Consider the following 21,233-nt stretch of genomic DNA (forward strand, 5'->3'; position numbering starts at 1 on the left):
AAGCCACAAATGAATGTGAATGGCCATAGCCATTATCAAGGAGCTGGCCTTCCCTGGGAAACATGTTTTTCCTAAGATGCACAACTCAGAAAACTGGTACTGGTTTCAAAGCTCTGGGCAAGTCCCTTCGTGGTGTGTGGCAGATAGGAGACATCACGCTGAGATCCAAAAGTACGATGAGATGGAACTAAGTGGGGAGTATCATTATATATAAAGTGTTTTTCAAAATTTGTTGGAAACAAGAAGGGAACTGGCAGTACAGGAGGTAGAGTACAGGAAGACCTGAGTTAAAAATCCAGCCTTAGAGTCTTATGAGTTGTGTGATTCTGAGCAAGTAGCTTCACTTTTTTGGGCCTTAGTTTTTCCATCATAAATTGGGAAAATGATAGAGCTTATGATGTAGAGTTGTTATGAAGATCAAATGAGATGGTATTTGTAAAATATAGCGACATACATAATAAGACCAGTATGGATATTTATTCCTCCCCCTTCCCTATCATCTCTCATTCTCTCCTCAATTATTCCAGTTTCTTTTGAGGAGGTAGCTGTTCTCACAAAGTCCAATTTTGCCGCTTGGACCCCAATCACATAACCTTTGGGAAATTGTTCCCTCAATAATTCCCCTTCTCTTTAGCTTCTTCGTATATATTTTTGTAAGTCCAGCTCTGGCAAATGTACCAAAGTCTCTCCCAACCTCAAACATGGCACAACTTCATACACACACAAGCACACACACACACACACACACAAGCACACACACACAAACACACACACACACACACTCACACTCACCTGACTCCATCATCCCCTCAAACTCTCTAAAGTTTATCAGCATTGCCTTGGATCACTGAACCACTGATAGTTGATCATTGTCCAGTCTTACTGTTGTTGTGTACATGTTTTCTTGGTTCTACTTATTTCACTCAGTATCAGTTCATGTTCAGGGGTTCTCAAACTACAGCCTGTGGGCCAGATGCAGCCCGCTGAGGAGCTTATGCAGCCTGCCAGATTATGGCAAATGGACTGAGGGGCAGAGACAGAGTGTGAGTTTTTGTTTTTACTATAGTCTGGTCTTCCAACAGTCTGAGGGACAGTGAACTGACCCCCTATTTAAAAAGTTTGAGGACCACTGAAAAATCTCTCCAGACCTTTCTAAAATCAGCCTGTTCATCATTTTTATGGAACAATAATATACCATTATTTCCATTCCCCAACTGATAGACATTCACTCATTTTTCAATTCTTTGCCACCACTAAAAGAGCCGCTACAAACATTTTTGTACATGGGGGTCCTTTCCCCTCCTTTATGATTTCTTTGGGATTCACACCCAGTAGTGGCATTGCTGGGTCAAAGGACATTCTGCTTATAGCCCTTTGACCATACTTTCAAATGGCTCTCCAGAAAAATCGGATCATAATCTGAGACTTATTGCCAATATGGCCTTGGGCAAGTCACTTCATAACTCCCCCAACAATGCATTAGTGTCCCAGTTTTCCCTTCATCCCCTCCAACGTTTATCATTATTTTTTCCTTCTGTCTTAGTCAATCTGAGAAGCATGAAGTGGTACTTCAGAGTTTTAATTTGCATTTTTCTAATCCATAGTGAGTTAGAGCATTTTTTCATATGATTATAGATGGCTTTAATTTCTTCATCTGAAAATTGTCTGATGATACACTTTGATTATTTATCAATTGGAGAATGACTTTTATTCTTATAAATTTGACTCAGTTCTTTTATATTTTAGAAATGAGGTCTTTATTAGAAATATTAGCTGTAAAATTCCACCCCCACCCCCCAGCTTTCTGCTTCCCTTCTAATCTTGGCTGCACTGGTTTTGTTTGTGCAAATTTAACTTAATTTAATCAGAGTTTTCCTTTTTTTCATTTCATAATGTTCTCTAGTTCCTCTTTGGTCATCAATTCAGAAGGAGGGATATTTTCAAACAAAGATTTATAAGTATATTAAAGAGATAGAAAGAGGAAAAGGACTAGTTTATATTAAGATTTATAGCAGCTCTTTTTGCAGAGGTAAAGAACTGAAAACTTAAGGCAGTGCCCATTAATTGAAGAATGAGTGAACAAATTATAGTACATAAATGTAATAGAATAAGATCATGATATAAGCACTGATGCAAGAAAAAAATTTCAGAGAAATGTGGGAAAACATAGAAGCTGTTGAGGAATAAAATGAGAAGAACCAGGCTATGGAGTGATCCAGTGGCTAGAGAGCTGGGCCTGGAGTCAGGAAGACCTGAGTTCCAATCCAGCCTTACTAGCTGGGTGATCATGGGCAAATTACTTTCTGGTGTCTACGTCAGTGCTTTGCAAAACTTAAAGTGCTTCATAAATGCTTGTTACTAACTATGCTTGCAGAAAATCAATGATAATACACATTACTCCACTTCTAATGGATAATATGTAGAATTTTGGACATGGTCGCTATGGGGATTCATTTTGCTTGACAATGCATATTTACTAGAAGACTTTCTTTTTCTTCTCTCCAGCAGGGAGTGGGGTGAGAGAAAAAAATGTAAATATTTTATAATAGAAAAAAATAAAATTTAATTTTAAAGTGATTCTGTCTCCACAGGGCCTGAGCTCTATTTCAGTGAAGCCACTATTGATTATTAATAGCAAGACAGGCATAAAACTAGCTATAAAGATAAGTCATGATTGCTGATTTGCAGGTTTATGAAATAAAGACAGATAAAGTGAATCCAAGAGTCTAGACAAATTAGAGATGGGATAATAGATTATTCAGTTCATATTTGGGCCAGTTTTGTTATCAGCAGGATATATGGCCTGAGTGTGTGGTTTCTAATCTGTAAAACTCTTTATCTCCAAACTAGGTTGTCAAACTGTTATTCATTTTTTCCCTTGATTTTTCCCAATTACATGCAGAAATCATTTTCAACATTCACTTCTTATAAGATTTTGAGTTTCGATTTTGTCTTCTTCCCCTCTCCCCCTTCCCTAAGATGGTAAGCAATCTGATATAGATTATATGTGTACAATCATATTAAACATATTTTGACATTAGTCATCTCATGAAAGAAGAATTCGAAAAAAAGGGAAAAATCCCAAGAAGGAAAAAAAATCCAAAGTGAAAATAGTGTTTTTCTATCTGCATTCAGACTCCATAGTTCTTTTTCTGAATGTGGATAGCATTTTCCATCCTAAGTTTTTTGGAGTTTTTTAACTCATGGAATTGCTGAGAAGAGTTACGTCTATCCAAGTTGATCATCACACAGCTACTGTGTATTCTCCTGGTTCTGTTCCATTTGCTTGACATAAGTTAATTTAGGTCTTCTTAAGGTTTTTCTGAAATCTGCCTGTTCCTTAATTCTTATAGAACAAGAGCATTTCATTATAACCATATACCACAATTTATTTAGCTGTTCTCTAAATGGTGGACATACTCCCAATTTCCAATTTTTTGCTCCCACAAAAAGAGCTGCCATAAACATTTCTGGACATGTAGATCCTTCAACATTTTAATGCTCTTTTCATGTTTCCCTTTGTGCATCTTATATCCCTAAAGTTTTGGAACTTAATTAGTTCCGAATTTATTATACATTTTATAACCTTTGGCTAGTCATAGCCTGATGATACCCTGCTGAGGTCAGGGTCATGGCCATCAGCATGTGAGAAATGGGCAATGTTCTAGGACGACTGATGGACTTGGAATCGAGAGATTTCAGCTTGAATTCTGACTCAAATACTTATGGGCTGGGTGGCCGTGGACAAGTCATTTATCTACCCTCTGAGCTCAAGCTTCTGTCAAGCATCTATAAAATAAATTCTATCATCCTAGTAGAATCACCTGAAAGAGTTCTAGAAAGTTATTAGTTTAGAAATGGTATAAATCGGTCTATAAAGTTCTCAGTAATTTGTAGGCTAGGTCATTCTATTCTTTCACTGCTGCTGACTTCCTTCCAGCTGGGCATATAACAATTGCACGGGTTTGGGTGAGGAAGAAGAGTGGCCCCCCTCCTCCCATCTCATCTCTCATTCAGAACGCAGCTAGAAATTCAACTTGGAGCACTGGTCCTACTGATCAGCAGAGCACATTAATTTAAGATGGAAGGGACTCGGATTATGTAACGTAACGCAATGACAATAAAGTATTTCATTATATTGCACATGTGTGTGTACACAAACACACTGTAATACATACACATATATGTATTTTAAAAGTTTATTTTCTTTTTATCATGCTGTATGATAAAAATCAGATCCAAAAGGAAAAAGATGAGAAAGAAAAAAATTGCCATTGGTTAGGGAATTAAAGGTTTAGGTTGGTCCAGATGTTACTTTAAGAATTGCATTGTCACAGTCACCAAGGTTTCTTTGAGAAGCAATCTCCCGATGGCCTGCTCTGTTGGTGTGGGGTGGCTCTCCATTACTTAGACCACGCTCACTCACACTTGGGGAGTCTAGCTTACAAGATAAAAGAAATCTCCTTAAGCTCCAATAGTCTATGATAGTGAGACCCCAGATATGCAAAAGGCTACCTGGGAGAGGTCTTTATGACAGCCCTCCAGGTCAGAACTTTGGAGTTATTCTTTCATAGAAAGGTGAAAGGTGAAGTATCTGGGGGCTAATGCTTTGTTTGATGATACAAATTGACATGTTTGATGATCCAGGTGACATGGGTGTATGTGTCAACGGAGGGAGTCCTGGTGACTCTGTTAAGGAATAGTAGTGGGGGGCAGATTGGGGGAGTGGCTGAAGGCCTCTCTTTAGAATTAGAAAGGGCCAGCTCACTTGTCCTGGGCCCTGGCGTACCCCAGTTGTGCAGCCAGGAGTGAAGATCCTAATCTCTCGATGACCTTGGAGGCTCCATGTTACAGATCAATTGTCTTCTCTATTAGTGGAGGGAACCTTTACAACAGTCCCTTTCATCAAAGAAATTACAAGTTTGGACAACCCTCCTTGAAAATAAAAGATAAATTAAACAAACATCTTTTGAGCCCCTAATGAGAGATCTGCACACAGAAATACTGTGGTTGCCATGACATGCACGTGAATTGGATTTACGTGAGGGAGAACTGTGCAAGGTCACCTGCCTCACTTTCCCCTCCAGAATCATCTGGTTCCAGTGGCAAGATATAAATCAAGATGACTGGAGATGGTCCTCAATGAAATGGAAGACCTTCGTTTCACTGAGGCTGCACCCGTTCAGCAATTAAGGCTAGATAACAATTGAGGCAAAGAATCTCCTCTTTGACCTAGTCCAAAAAATCCAAATCTAGGAGGGGAAAGATCCTCAGGGTTTCTGGCCAAAGCAGAAATGATTCCCATGATTCCTCCATGGTTCCTCCCATGGTTCCTCCCTGTACTCTTGCCTCATGCAGCCCTCAGTGGATGAGGCATCAGCTCCCATCTTCTACCTGACTGGAGCCCTCCTTTCTGGTGACAGCCAGAAATGCCCCTTCTTTCAAATTTAAGAGGACACATTACTTGGGTGAGTCTCACTTGTTACTCTAATCACGGAGTACCAAGGATCTTTGAGTTTCCTACACTCAGAGCTGCTTCTCAAATATCAGCAAGTTAATGCCTGACATGCTTATGGATCCACATGCATCCCTAAATAAAACAAAATCCCTCCTAAAGATAGACCTCACCCCCTCCCCAGTATATAAACCCAGACTGAGATCCAAAAATCTTTTGAGAAGCTGCCAGGAGAAGTTGCCAAACCTTGCCACCTGACAGCTGGAAGGATCATGTGCTGCTGATTATTGCTAAGGGCCTTGGCACTAGCCAATGGTCCCGGTGTGAGTGTAGCCTGAAGCCCCTGCTCTCTGAAAGGGGATTGTACCCAGATGACTGAGCCATTAGCTGTGCAAGAAAACAGCACCCAATCCCTTCATGCCCTAAGGAGGGGAAGATCGGGGTGACCTTTAGGAGCACAATTGCCTAAGCCTTCTCTAACAAGAGAAGCTAGGTGATGAGAAGAGGCAAAAAACAACTTTATGCTGTCTAATGGGGGGCTCAGCCATAAGACCAGAGTTCAAGTTCCTGCTTTTCCACGTCGAGACTATAAATTTGGGCAAAGCATAAAACCTCTCTATTTCTTCCAATTTAAAATGGTTGCTTCACTGCTCAGGAACACAGAGCGTAAATGACTTATTTAGGGCCACATAGCAGTCTGTGTCAAAAGCAGGATTTAAATCCAGATCTTCCCAATTGTAAAGTTAGGGATTTATCCACTCTGCTACATTTCTTTCCAATAGACTTCTGCAGGATTTAGATTTTTTTCAAAGCTCTAAAGTTGAGAGTGAAAAGAAAGCAGAAACATCTCCAAATGCCAGAGAATCCTGAAGGAGGAATCCCAGAGCAAGCAGCTTTTGTTAAGTCCTGACACAAAACAGGATGATTCTCTCACAAGTCTATGGTTTCCACCATAATCTATCAGCTGCACCCAAGGGCTGCTTGCCAAAGGTCAGCAGGTCCCTTTCCTGTAGCTCTCCTGACCATGGATCAAGCTCAGGGTTCTAGCAAATAGCTTATGCTTTTCCTTGGCTGGTCAGATCCCATGTACCAGCACACAGGAGGCAACGAGTGTTGGATCAACCAGCTTCTTTTTCCTGCCTGCTGCATTCCTCCTCCCCAGATCACTTTGGTCTTCTAAGCCGGCGTCATAAAATTTCAGCTCTAGCTTGGTCCCGACCTCAGGGCCTGACTATTTGTCCTGGGCACTCATTTCAGAGAAGGAAACTGAGGCTCAAATTGTTGAAGGAACCCATAGAGAGTGTCAATGGTGGGACTGCAATCCATCTCTGATTTTAGAATCAGGATTTTTTCTCTCTCTTCCAGCAGTTTGCTTTCTGGTTCTATAAAAATGATTCCAAGATAAACTCTTTCTTCCAGGACACTACCAAGGTGCTTCCAGGGCCAGGTGCTTGCTTGATCTTTGGATTCCTTCCTGATTACAAAGGACCAAAGAAAAACAAAGAATCACAGGATCTCGGAGAAGGGATCTCCAGGGCCATTTAGGATAATAGCAAACAAAGACCCCTTCTTTGTCATCCCACTCATCCAAGCCTCTCTCAAAGTCTCCCAGGAAGAGGAAACCCTCACTGCTTCCATAGGCAGCCTGCTCCACTGTGGGAAAGCTTCAAGTGTTCAAGTTGTTTTTAGACCAAACTTAATCTATTTCCCCATAGCTTAGATCCATGCTTCTTATGCTTCCCTGTAGAGCTAAGCAGATGAACGCTAAGCCCTCTCCCAAGTAATGGCCACACCCATACTCGCACATCTTTCTTTCCTAAGGTCCACAGTCCCAATTGCTTCAAGTGATCTTTGTAGGGCCAGTCTCCACACCTCTCCCTTCCTATCCCAGATGTCTCTGGATCCTCTCGAGCTCCTTAATGTCCTTCCTAATTTATGGCCCCATCACTGAACCCAAACATGCATACAAGATCTGTTCTGGGAGGAGACTATTCGGCTCCTCTACCTCTCCTAAAGAAGCCTAAAGTTGTCCTGGTTTGGGGAGATTCCATGTCACACTGTTAGCTCTTATTAACCTTGTGGGAATGTATCCAGTGGAAGATTATTCTTTGGGGAAGAAATCACTGAGCAAGAACCAGATCAAGTATCTGGAAGAATTCAGGGGGTGGGGTCTGTTCCATTCTGTTCTGTTCCCGAGTCCTTATTGTCTGGGCTATTCAGGGTGCTAGCCTCAGTTTGTAACATGGGGATCAGCTCTATCGAATGGTCTGTTGATTGTCCCTGGTGCACATTTGTCCATTTCCCATCACGCTGACTTTGATAGACTGTACCTCATGGCACAAATGTTCTTTCCCCAAATCCCAAATTTGCTTGAATAAACATCTCAGATATCACCTTTCTCATGTCTATTTCTTGTTCCCTCCATCTGGTACTCTTTCTCTCTTGAAATTATTTTGTATTATTTCCCACATCTCTTCAAATCTCTTTATCTCTCTCTCTCTCTGTTGTTTCTTTTCAATAGACTGGTAGGACCTGAAGGATGGGGACTGATTCCCCCCCACTACTACACCCCCAGATTCAAAGCACTAGCCACATTGTTGCTATAAAGTATGCATTTAATGAACACATCACACTGAAGAATAGACACATAATGAGGAAAGCTGGAAATAACCTAGTGGATGGAGTGGGGTTGAGTAAAATTTTCTCTGTTCCATCTACAGCATCAACTTTGAACAACATAAGGAAGTAAAGTAATTGAAGAAAATATCATTCCGTTTACTGCTCTATCACATTCGGAAATGCTTCAAAAAGTTGAGCAAAGAACAGAGAAAAAGCTGGAAAAGAAAAAAAAACATATTTGGACAAAAGGCAATCAAAAGAAAACAAGAAAGCCATTAGCACTTCAGGAGAGCTCTGCTAAGATGTTTGCTTAAAGTAATGGGAGAGTGGTGACATGCAGCCTGCTGCTAATCTCATCTCTCCTACCTGGGCCAGGGTTTAGGAGATCTGCCAGGGTAGAAATTGCTCAGAAGTTAAGAGACTTCATTTATAGGATTACAACATTACATGAAAGGGGCTGAAGCATAAGAAAATGAATGAAAAACAGATGAAATTCCCTGTTTAAATACCAATTTGACTGGAACGAGAGAATGATTGCAAGTTACAAATTGAGGGTAGACAGCAGAATAGCCCAGACAATAAGGGCTCTGGAAATGGGGCCTGAAATAGCTGGTTTTCGGTTGAATTTTCCATGCTTGGTGGTAGTGAAAATACAGGCAAAATAATTCAATTTTTCAGGAAGAAGCAATGTTCTTTCCTTTTTAAAGCAAGTCTCTATTTGTTGAAAGACTCATTCAAGGAATATTAAAAGTAGAATAGAAGTACATATATATATATATAAAATAGAAACATGTATATATTCATCTCTCTCTCTCCTTCCTTCCTTCCCTCCTTCCTTCCCTCCTTCCTTCCTTCCTTCCTTCCTTCCTTCCTTCCTTCCTTCCTTCCTTCCCTCCTTCCTTCCCTCCTTCCTTCCCTCCTTCCTTCCCTCCTTCCTTCCTTCCTTCTTTCCTTCCTTCCTTCCCTTCCTTCCCTTCCTTCCCTTCCTTCCCTTCCTTCCCTTCCTTCCCTTCCTTCCCTTCCTTCCCTTCCTCCCTCCCCTTCTCTCTGACAGTTTCTCTTCCTTCTTCTGCTTACATAATTTGACACACTCAACTTGATTTGTATTGAAGGGTTAGGGGAAAGGAAGGTAAGAAAAATTGATGTCACTGGCATCTTTGTAAATATATGTCTAGCCATTCTAAGTTATAATTGAATTGCTATACATTCAGTGCTAATAATAATACTCTTCATCACAGTATATTAATTTTAACATCAATGAATAACCATATATTCAGACCCATCTTGCTATTAATATCCTGTTAGAGGAATTACTGAATATTAAGTGCTTAAAAGATCATTAATATTAAAGATAAGTTGGTCATTAATATTAATGATCATCCCCATTATTGAGTCAATGGTTTGTTAGGCACGAAATCTCATTATTGGTCTTTTGGAGGAGCTATATAATTATCCATATTATATATGCATTTTGATGATAATTAATCTAGTGACTTTAAATGTTTAGGATGAAATATTTCACAACAATTTGTGTTTATATACATAATAGGCATTTAATTTAACATAAATTATCTTTGGGGGAAAAAACATAGAGAGACATAGAAATACATTGGATCATTGACTCCAATGAAAAAAGTCGGAGGTAAGTTGAGAGGTGGACAAAGCGTCACAAGGATGGAGGACTCAATTTCCCTTTCCTTTCCAGGAAGAGGACTACAAGCCATGATTTTACCATTCCAGAGACCTTCCAGGTCTGTCAAAGTAGGCTGACAAAGCACTAGAGATTAGATGATTTAGTTAAGGTAACAGAACCAATATGTGTCAGAGGCAAGTCACGAACATGAGGCTTTGTAGAGCTGAGGACAATCCTTCTTTGTGCTGATTCTCACATCTCTCTCAAATGGTTAGCCTAATGGAGGCAAGGATTATGGTGTTTCTAAAGTGCACATAGGTATCGGCACATTAGATACTTAATAAATGGTTGTTTAATTGAATTAAAGTTAAAAGCAAAGTGAGAAGCCTTTTGGTACCATGTATGTGCACCCAGAGCACGAATCCTTTCAACAACCAGCTAAGCATCCCACAGAAGCCTTTGCTCTTGGATGGCCTGTGGTTGGGAACGCTCTCCAAGAATTAGCTTGTCCCTGTTTGGATGGTGCACATTTTCAGAAGGCATGTCTATATTTGCCTTCTTTCTACTTTGCCTACTGCTCCTAGATCTTAACTCTGGGATCAAGCAAGACCAACATCTGTAAAGGGCTGAAACTCTGAATTAATGCATTGAAGTAGGACAACCAAGCACCGAAGGCTAATTACTGATTGGAAAATACTCTATTAACATATGCTTGGAAAATGGTCCTTCCCACTATTCTGTGCTGCTTCAATCTTTTGGTGTACACAGAGAATTGTGGGAAGGATTAGGGGGGGTGGAGTAAGACTAGCCAGAGTCACTTTTGGGCAGTAGACGAAGAGGAAAGGTCATGGAGATCCTGCATCCATCCAATTCACTTCGACCCCTAAAGACCAAGGACTTTTGCTTATCCAGACTGTGGCTGATTCTAAGGTATCCAGGGTACTAATTCAGTCTTCACAAATATCCTTTTTTCTCAAACAGTTTTTTTTTTTGTTCACCTAAAACTCCTGTCTCTCCTAAACCCTTGTTTTCTCAGGCTAAATGCCCAAGTTTTCCCCACTGCTCTTTGTATGGTATAATCTGTATTCTTACTTTTCATGTTCCCATCTTCCATTTGATCTCAGTGAGGTCCATCTCCTCTCTAAAATGGCGCATTAGGAATTGAGCACAATGCTCCTGGTGGGGTCTAGCCAGGACAGAGCATATGGTTGGACAGCCCTTTTAATGAAGCTTAAGATCATATGAGATTTTTGGACTGCAGTATTGCACTGCTGAGTCAGAGGGATCTGGGGGACCACTAAAAAGCCTAAATCTTTTTACACCCATTGCTACCTAGCCATAACACCCTCTCCTGTGTTGTACAATTGACTTTTTGGACTTAAGTGCAGAACTTGACATTGACAAGCAAGATGCTATAGGATATTTAGTGATCACATTAATATATACATACAGCACAGGGCCTAGACCCAAGACTCCCTGGGGTCTAATTATTCCATGTTTTTAGTTTCCTTGTGCTTAGTAAGGAGGCTAGCATTGCCCAAAAGATGGCCTTGGAGTGGTAGCCCATAATGAGGAGACAGGGAGAAAATCCTAGCCACCAGGAGATGTGCTGCTTGGGGTGTGGGGAATCCTGAAGACTTGTAATCAGTCCAATCAGCTCAGAAATGTGACATGTTCTCTGTACCTCAGCAACTTCATCTACTAACCAAGGACAAAAACACCCATTTCCTGCTACCTCATAGGCTTGGGTGTGGTGGTGGTAATCACATTATTATGGGATCTCATAATTTTAGACCTAGGAGAGTCAATGGAAAGAAAACTAGAGACTTAAAAAAAAAAAAAGGATAGAAAAACAAATAGCAGAGTAAAAAGCAGATATGAGAAGTAGGTAGACTCATACTCAGCCTTCTCTCTTCTCACATATTGTCTGTGTCAGTCACTTCACCATTCAGTGCCCCAAGCAATTCCACAACAAAAATTATTAAGTGCCATGATCTGTCTCCAACTGTGCTAAGTCCTGGAGATGAAAGGAAAGGAAAAAATGATCCTTTTGATGTTATAAATTGGAAAATGAGTGATATTAATCTGCATGAAATAAGAGACAGACACAAAGACAGAGACACCAAGAGACAGTGAGAGAGATAGAGACACAGAGAGACTTGGAGATCTTGAGTGACTCACAAATTGAATCATTTGGAAGTGAATGGTAGAAATACGAAAAGGCATTCTTCCAAGAGCCTTCCCTACCCACTCCAGAGCAGAGGCAGTTCTCCAATATCAGGAGCTGGACAGCCTTGGCTGTACCTTTCCTGACTCACTATAAAGGCAGATCCCATTATTGCCATACTTGTACATATTTTATATACCATACACACACACACGTGTATATATATATATATATATATATATATATACACACACACACATATATATATGTATATGTATATATACATACACACACAAGTTTATGTATATATGTATATTTTTGTTCAGTTATCTCAATTGTGTTTGACTTTTTGATACACCACTTGGGGTTTCTTGGCAAAGATGCTGTAGTGGTTTGCTTTTTCCTTCTCCAGATCATTTTACAGATAAGTAAACTGAGGTAGACAGGGTTAAGTGTCTTGCCCAGTGTCACCGACTAGTATCTGAGGTCAGATTTGAACTCGGGAAGAGTTTTCCTGACTCCAGACCCAGCACTCTATCCATTGTGCCATCTAGCTGCCCTATATATGTAAATGTATATATTTATGTACGTGTATACACATATATATATATATATACTTACATCATACATACATACCCAAGTGTATTTATCTAGGTTCAAATCCCAGCTTGGTTATTTACAATCTGCATGACCTTGAACAATTAACTAAACTTTTCCTGTACTCAGCTGCCCAATCTATAAAAGGATAGTGTTGGACTAGATGGTCTCTAAGGTCCTTTCCAATATTAATCAAAAGGGACCTATGAAGCACTATTATGTGTAAGGCAAAGATAGACTACACAGATGCTATGGACCCAAAGGGGGAAGAAAAGAAATTAAGCAATTCCTGACTTTGGCAACTTTCATTACATCAGACAAAATGATTTGAATCCACATAAATGTGTGTGTGTGTGTGTGTGTGTGTGCGTGTGTGTGTGTGCAAAGAAACCCAAGTTTATGGGGGATGCCAGAGAGAGTGCTGAATTTAGAGCAGAAAGAAAGGACTGCCTCTGACGCTTTCCTGGGGCCACAGTGGAAGGGATGGATGTTGTTTGGGTGAACCTTTGGATAAGAGGGTTCAGGGAGAAGGAGTGAGGAATCAGGTTGTAGGGGGTGAAGGGGGTGAACAAGGGTTTGGATGATGATGGTGTGTGTGAGTGCAGAGTATGACTAGGTATGAGAATGAATTAGCAGTTAATTTAATTAGCAATGAAAAATTGTGCAGAAAAAAAAATGGCAAAAAGATCATCAGTGTAGGACTACAGGTAGCAAGCTTGCCAGGGCATTTGAGTGAGGGCTGACAAGGGCCAGCCCATGTATTCCCCTGATATCTATTCGGTGTTAAGAGAATTAGAGGAAGGCCCTTCTTGCATGTAATAGATCTTGTCTGCAAATTTATGGAAGAACAAGGTCAAAAGGGGAAGAGGACTGAAAGGTAGGGATGGGTGATACTCTTTAAATGGTGGGAAGGGTGCCTGCATTGATGAGATTATGATGATAAGAATAACCTCTTGGATGTACATGGTAAGGTCCTTCCAGCACAATATTTCATTTGAGCCTTCCAACAACTTTGGGAGGTCAGTAGTCAGAATTATTCTCCACTTATAGGTGAGAATTATAAAGGTAAAGTGACTTGTCCAGGTTCACAGAGCTGATTGTTGTCCTTTGTTCTCAAAGAGGACCAACATGACCTCACTGTGTTAGAGTCGAGTATGGCTGATCAGACCAATACGAGCTCAGAATACTCTGTCACTGGTTGGACACAAATAGTCTATATGAATATTGGAGGTGGCTTCTCTAATTCTGTGCATCTCACATTTCCTTTGGGCTAATTCAATTCTGCTTTGCTCATAGAACACAGCACCTTCTCTGAGGAGGGCATACTATGCTGTGTGGTCCTGTGCCAGCGTCTCCCGTGTCATACAGCCAATTCTAAAGTTCTTAAGAGAGACCTTGAGAATATGACTTTTTCTGACCCCTTTGTGAGTAGGTTCTCCATAAAATAGTCTTTTTGGCAAGTGTACATTTGGCCGATGTGATGGGCAGCCATTGGAATTGTGCTCTCTGCAAGTGTACACAAGCTGGCAAGTGTATGAAGGAGGATAGGTCCCATGCTCTATACCCATGCCATACTGCTACAGCCTCGTTGCATGCATTGTTATTTACAAATGATGCTCCACTTAAGCTCTACCCAAGTATTACAAAACATTGACCATTGATCCGTGATGTTAACTTTACCTTTTGTTAGACACTAACGCCTGTTGTAATTATTCAGCAAACTGGGATAATGGCAAATTAGAAACTATGGCATCTTTCAACACTTTCTTTTCTTTAATTCAGATAAGCAATTTGGACTTAATTACTTGTAACCATTATCAAGAATTTCTTTTCATTTAGCAACTAGAGAGCGAAGATATGCAGTGGGTGTGTAAGTCCAAAGATCTTAGCACTGTCAGTTAGCTATAGCAAGGATTAATGGAGCAGGAATGGAAAACTGAAGATGTTTTCCAGTTTCTTCTGTACAACTTTACAGAATTAGAGGTTGTTGGTTTGGAAGGAGCTTCAGGATCCAGTCAGTCCAGCCTGGATCTGGTCAAGAATCTCTTCCCTAACAAATAGCTGTTTGCTTCTAACTCAAAGGCTCCCAATGATGGAGACCTTCCTAACAAGCTATTCTGATTAAGAACAGGTCTCTGTAACAGGAGATTTTCCTTATGGCAAACCCAAATCTACCTGTCTGAACCATCCACCCACTACTTTTACTTACGCCCTTGAGGGACAGGAGAAATAGAACCAATCTCTCTTCCATAATGCAATTGAAGACAGCTATTCCATTCCCCTTGAATCTTCTCTCACTAATGCTAAAAATTCCTGGTCCCATCAGCTGGTGCTCAGATGGCCCTTATCATGCTAATCATAGACCTCTGGACGCAACTATTTGTTAGTGTTCTCCCTAAAATAACAATGTGTCTCTTGGGGCTGAATAAAATAGTTTAGATGTTATTGGATCGGAGCCAAGTACAATATAACCTCCATATAGCTCATTCATTTACTCATTCATCCGTTCATTAATTCATTTATGACACCTGCCTTGCTTCATATAACCTAATGCCGCCCTGGTTTCCTGGCTGCCAGGTCACATTGATGAACCACATTGAGTTTATAGCCTGGGCTTTTTCCCAAACAAATCTGGTCTAGTCTTATTTCCCTGGTTCTGCTTGATGAGTTCAATAACCTATAAGAATTTACATTTATCTCTATTTAATTCAATTCAAATGAGAAAATATTTATAAAGTGATTTCTATGGACATGGCAGTGTGCTTGTGACTGGAATATCCAATTTTATGTTGCTAGGTTGAGCCCACCATTCTAGCTGGTCCTGTTGAATGTAAGCTCCTTGAGGGTAGGAGCTACTCCTTTTTGGTCTTTGAAACCCTGGAGTCTTGTACATCTGGGGCTACACTGCCCTGATAGATGTGTATTCATTTAAACCAATGATATTTTTGGTCAAAAGAGATCAAATGAATTGTCTAAGGTCACAGTCTGGGCTACCGAAAGTCACAGCTGGAATCAGAATTCATCAGTCCAGAATGAATATGACTCAGCAGGGACTAGGCAACCCCCATGGCCATCTACACTTCCCGGCACTGAGGGATCTGCTCAGATGTGATTGTTACCGTGTCGCATAAATGGTGCCAGCCTCTACTAGGAAGCCCTTAAATTAAAATCAGCCGGGATTCTATCTGACTCTCCCATTTCAATTCTGACTCATTCCTGCCCTGTTATTTCTTGTTATCCTTCTGGCCAATGCTGCTGAATATTACTTTTGTTTCTTTTATTTTCTCCCTGACCCCCAATCTTTGGCCACTCTGGTATAGCTTGAGAGTTTTTTCTTGGTCTTGGGATGCCTTAGATTTCACACAGAAATTTGACTTGTTCTGTATCGGATAGCCCTCTCCCCCTACCTCCTGCCAGCATGAATTGTCCACCATGGAAGAAGAAGAAAGAAATCCGAATACAGAAACTCTATCCTTTGGACATATCCCTGCACTGATCCTGCAAAGAAATATCTTAGTTTGGCATCAAATACACAAGAAACATTAAGTCAGCAACTGTGTTTGATATGGATATAAGAAACCCAGTCATGCTGCCTCCCCACTTCTCCACCCTAAGGATCCACAGGTTTCTTTTGAAGATCAAAATATGCCTTGATTTTAGCCATTCAAAGCATCTAGTGGGTCTCATCAGATATATGAATAAAATTTTAAAACTGCTTTTATAGTCAGTAGAAGCACAAACAAGGTGAACTTCCAGCCCACCACAATGGCAATGGAAGGAAAACCTCACAGAGATGATCTGGAAACTTTCATATTAAAAATGTCTACAATATATTAAAGACAAGGTCTGAGATTTTGACGTTCTGTTTTAACAATCATCTCAAATAAAAATCTATGAGATTTACAAAGACAAGAGCATTTGGAGCTTAATTCTTTTTTTTTTTTTAGCCTTTTAGAGGTATCTTAATGTGAGAATAATGGTTATTACCAACATTATAATCAAACAATTTTAATAGTACATATGCATCTACACAAATGAATTCTGTCTTTTAGTGTAATAGTCTTGAAAAAGAGCAATTTGGAACTATGCCCAAAAGACTATAAATATGTGCATCCCCTTTGATCCAGCAGTGTTTCTACTGGGTCTGTATCCTAGAGAAATCATAGAGGACAAAGGGCCCATATGTGCAAAAATGTTTGTGGCAGTTCTTTTTGTAGTGGCAAGGAACTGGAAACTGAGTGGGTCCCCATCAGTTGGGGAATGGCTGAATAAGTTATGGTTCAAGAATGTTATGGAATAATATTGCCCTGTAAGAAATGATCAGCAGGATGATTTCAGAGAGGCCTGGAGAGACCTAAATGAACTGATGAAATGAGCAGAACCAGGAGAACCTTGTCATAGTAACAAAAGATTATGTGATGATCAGCCGTAATGGACTTGGCTCTTTCAAGCAATGCAATGATTCAAAACAATTCCAATAGACTTGGGATGGAAAATGCCATCTGCACCTAGAGAGAGAACTATGGGGACTGAATGTGGATCAACCATAGTATTTTTACTTTTTTTAATCTGCTTTTTCTTTCTCATTTTTCCCTTTTGGTTGGATTTTTCTTGCACAACGTAACAAATATGGGAATATGTTTAAAAGGATTGCATATATTTAACCTATATCAGATTGCTAGCTGTCTTAAGTGGAAGGTAAGAAAGGGAGGAAGAAAATTTTGGAACACAAATCTTACAAAAAATGAAGTTGAAAACTATGTGTATTTAGAAAAATAAAATACTATTGGATAAAATAATTTCTCCTTGAAAGATATTTCAAAGAACTTGTGTCAGAAGTCATAGAAAAGGGAAGGTGTTTGACCACTTTCCCATTCCTTCCAAAGGCTTTCATCATGGGTCTGGAATTGAGGGGTATTATTCAAAGTTTCTTTTTTCTAGACCTCATTTTTCTTATCTGAAAAATACAATCAGAGATTTTAAAGGTCCCTATTGGCTCTAAATCCTAGGGATTATATTTTCATGCGTATTCTTTCTGAGTTTTTAAAAAGTTGTTTTTTTTTCAATTAGCAAACATTTGTTTTGGATTCCTCTTCTTCATTTCTTAGGGGGGAAAACAAGACTTTAAAAATCTCCCAAAACAAATGTGTATAATTAAGTAAAACAAATCCCTATATCTGCCATGTCCACTTGAATCTAGAATCTCTTTGTCTGGCACCATATCTGCAGGGAAGGAGTTGTTATCCATGGCATCATGTTGGCCCAATGGATAGCATGCTGATCTGGGAAGCCAGAGGAACTCAGTGTAAATTCTCATTCATTTTCTCTTTCTCTCTCTCTCTCTCTCTCTCTCTCTCTCTCTCTCTCTCTCTCTCTCTCTCTCTCTCTCTCTCTCTCTCTCTTGTCTCTTGCTTCTCTCTCTCTCTCTCTCCTCCTCTCCTCTCCTCTCCTCTGCTGTTGTTCGTGGATAGTCTTTCACTTTTCCTATTGATTGCCCAGAGTCTCTAGGGGTCTCTTTGAGCAGTGACTCCCATAATTCTCTGATTCCTGCCTCTAACACCTTCACCCCAGCCTCTGCACCCTCGTTTCCTTTCCATAGAAGGATTTTTCCAGCGTCTCCCACAGCTGACCCCTTTCTCCTGAGATGATCTGCCACCTCCTTTCCATCTTGTGTGGACGCAGCATTTCGCCTGAAATTGTCCCAATTAGATTCTGAACTCTTGGAGGGCCTGAACCATGATCTCGCCTGTTATTTTTCAAACATTCTCAGCACTGAGTACTTTGCCCAGCACAGAGCTCGGACTTAATGGATGCTTGGGGTCTTCCCAGGCAATTAGCAGATTTTGGCGCTGTTACCAATGCCAGCATCCAAGGACCTTTTCTGGGGTTGTGTTGGAAACAAAAGGGGAGTGAAAACTTCCATTTCTGGTCCCACCCATTCCCAGGATGCCCTTGTTGTGAGCTGCCCACCAGTCTTCTCCACTGCACAGATGCTTCATTGTGGTCCCACACAGCCCATTGTGCTCCACGATGTCTGGAGTCTCACAGACAAGAAGGACTTGTCTCAAACCATAGCAAGGCCCCTTGTTCTCTTCCAAGCCCACAGCTCTACTAGGAAGGGCTGCTTGGAAATCTATCTGTGACTGCATCTGCTTGAAACTAGGCAACAACTATTTTTTTCCTCTAGGAACAAATGATATCTCTATCTAGGATTACAAAGCTCATGAGTTATAGTAACACAAATATGGATTTTTTCCCATCTAAGTCCTCAGCCCCTGAAGTCTCTTCATGGACTCCTTGGTGGTCTAGCGACTGCGGGTGAAACTTTTGCTGTGTTCTATCCCGCTTGGAAACCTCATTAATTCCCAGATCTATCTAGCCATTCCTAGTCCCTTCTCTGGGATCCAGTTTCAGCTCACCAGCTGCTTTTCAGAGATCTCCACTTGGATGTCCCATAGACTGCTCAAAATCAACGTATTCAAAACAGAATTCATTAACTTTCCTCCCCTCTACCCTGTCTTAAACTTCCCTATTATTGTTGAGGATTCCACCATCTTCCAATTGACCGAGGCTTACAGCCTCATTAACCATCGTTTCTCACTCACTCCACATCTACAGTTCGTTGTCAAGGCTTGTTTTTATCTTCCCAACATCAAAAGGATGTTACCTTCCCCAGACCACATCCTGGCCTAGACCCTTATTCCTTCACACCTAAGTTACTGTGATAACCTCTGGTTGTTCTCCCTGCCTCAAGATTCTTCCTCCACTCAGCTACTAGAGGGTTATTTTTTCCCCCAAGCATAGGTATAACCATGTTCCTCTTCTTCCCTCCTTACTGCCTTCCAGTCAATAACTCCATAGGTTCTCTGTTTGAAGTGATCTCTATAATAAAATATATAGTTCTTGGCTTGGCTTTGAAATCTCTACAAGTGAGATAAAAGAGAGCAAAAATTTTTCACCTGCAGTCGATAGACCACCACAGGGTCCGTGGAGAGACTGCAAGGGACTGAGGACTTAGATGGGAAAAAAATCCATATTTGTGTTACTATAACTCATGTCCTTTGTAATCCTAGATATGGATATCATTTGTTCCTAGAAAGGAACAAAAACTGTTGCTTAGTTTCAAGCTTGGTCTCTTTCCACACGGTCTGACATTTTACTTCCTTGCACACACCCTACAATTCAGCAACAACGCCCTTGATGCTGTGGCTCACACATAGCCCTCTATCTCTCAGCTCTCTGTCTTTTCAATGGCGGTCCCTCTTCAGTGATGGTCCCTTCCCCCTGGAATTCTGTCCAATCTCAGAGAGATTTCCTATACCCAGAAGTTTCCCAGCGAGCTTCTTCTATATTCTTTCCACAGCATGAGCATGTGAAGGAGACACTTTGTGGAAATATCACACTTTTTTTAGAAAATTCAGTTACATATTGAGCTGGGGGAGGCAGAGAATATCAGTTTTAAAGGTGCTGAGAAAACATTCATTCATAGAAAAAATGGCTTTGTGAATGAATCTGTGAAGATGATAAATGAGTATTGAGGAACCCCTGAGATGGAATGGGATCCAATGGGCAGCTATTTCAGCCCAGTCAAGAACATGTGTGCCCTTAACAACTTCCTGGATGATCAACAGTTACCTAGACTCTGAAAACTTTCAGAGAATGGGAGTCCATTACATCCCAAAGCAGCAGTTCCCATGTCTTTGGGAACTTCTAATTAATAGGAAGATTGTCCTTCTATCAGAACTCCATCCTTGGAACCCCATCCATCACACCTAGCACTGATTTCTGTAGTCAGTTAGAACAAATCACAGAATTTCTTCTAACACTCAAAACTAGTCTTCCCAGGCTTTCCTTCTCAAGTCAAACATTCTCAGTTCTGTGTCCCAGTGCGTGTTAGTAAAGAGCTTGAGCCGCCACCCCCACCCCTTTCTGGTTGCCTTTCTCTAGATATTCTCCAGTTGATCAATAAATAGCTTTTCTCAAATGTGACCTCTAGAATCAAACACAATTCCTTCCTTCCTTCCTCCTCCTCCTCCTCTTCCTCCTCCTCCTCCTCCTCTTCTTCCTCTTCCTCCTCCTCCTCTTCTTCCTCCTCTTCCTCCTCCTCCTCTTCTTCCTCCTCTTCCTCCTCCTCCTTCTCTTTCTCCTCCTCTTCCTCTGTTTGTCTCTCTGTGTATCTTGGTGGTCTCTGTCTTTGTCTCTCTCTGTCTCTCTTCTTTGTTTATTTTATGTATTATTTCATCGGTTCAAGAATTAATATAAATAAAATGCCATTGATTGATAAAGACCCCCATATTGGGGACCTCTCTCTACTTTCCAGCCTGTATCTACCTCCAACCCTTTGATCTCCCAAAGGAGACATTCAATCCATTCACTGCAAAAACATGATAAATATAATCACCATATTAATGCATGAAAATCGGGCCAATATATTCTTGTGTTTTTGAAGTATCCAAGGGAGTCTATTTTTACATGTGACAAGGGAAGACTTGCTTTTTGAAACATACTATTAAATAGATAAAGGCATTATAGGAAACATATCTGTGTAGACACACATGCATGTGTTTGCAAGTATGTATCACAAGGAAGAAGAACAAGGCCCCCATCACAATAGGATTGCAGATGCTAATGGTTGGTAGGTGTCTGTGCCAAATGATCTGTGGGATATTTAATACATTAGTTAACTTAGGACAACTAAAATCTTCTAATTACAGATTTTAATTGAACAGTAAAAGTTACATGAAATGGGCCAAGGCAAGCTG

The 21,233-nt window shown here is 40.6% G+C and overlaps 1 protein-coding gene across 1 annotated transcript in view; it reads right to left on the minus strand.

The window, feature by feature from the left end:
* The window catches only part of THSD7A (thrombospondin type 1 domain containing 7A), a 308,918-nt gene that overhangs the window by 157,739 nt on the left and 129,946 nt on the right, over positions 1-21,233 (minus strand).

The sequence above is a fragment of the Sminthopsis crassicaudata genome, chromosome 5 (genome assembly GCF_048593235.1).
Source record: "Sminthopsis crassicaudata isolate SCR6 chromosome 5, ASM4859323v1, whole genome shotgun sequence".
Classification (NCBI taxonomy): Eukaryota; Metazoa; Chordata; class Mammalia; order Dasyuromorphia; family Dasyuridae; genus Sminthopsis; species Sminthopsis crassicaudata.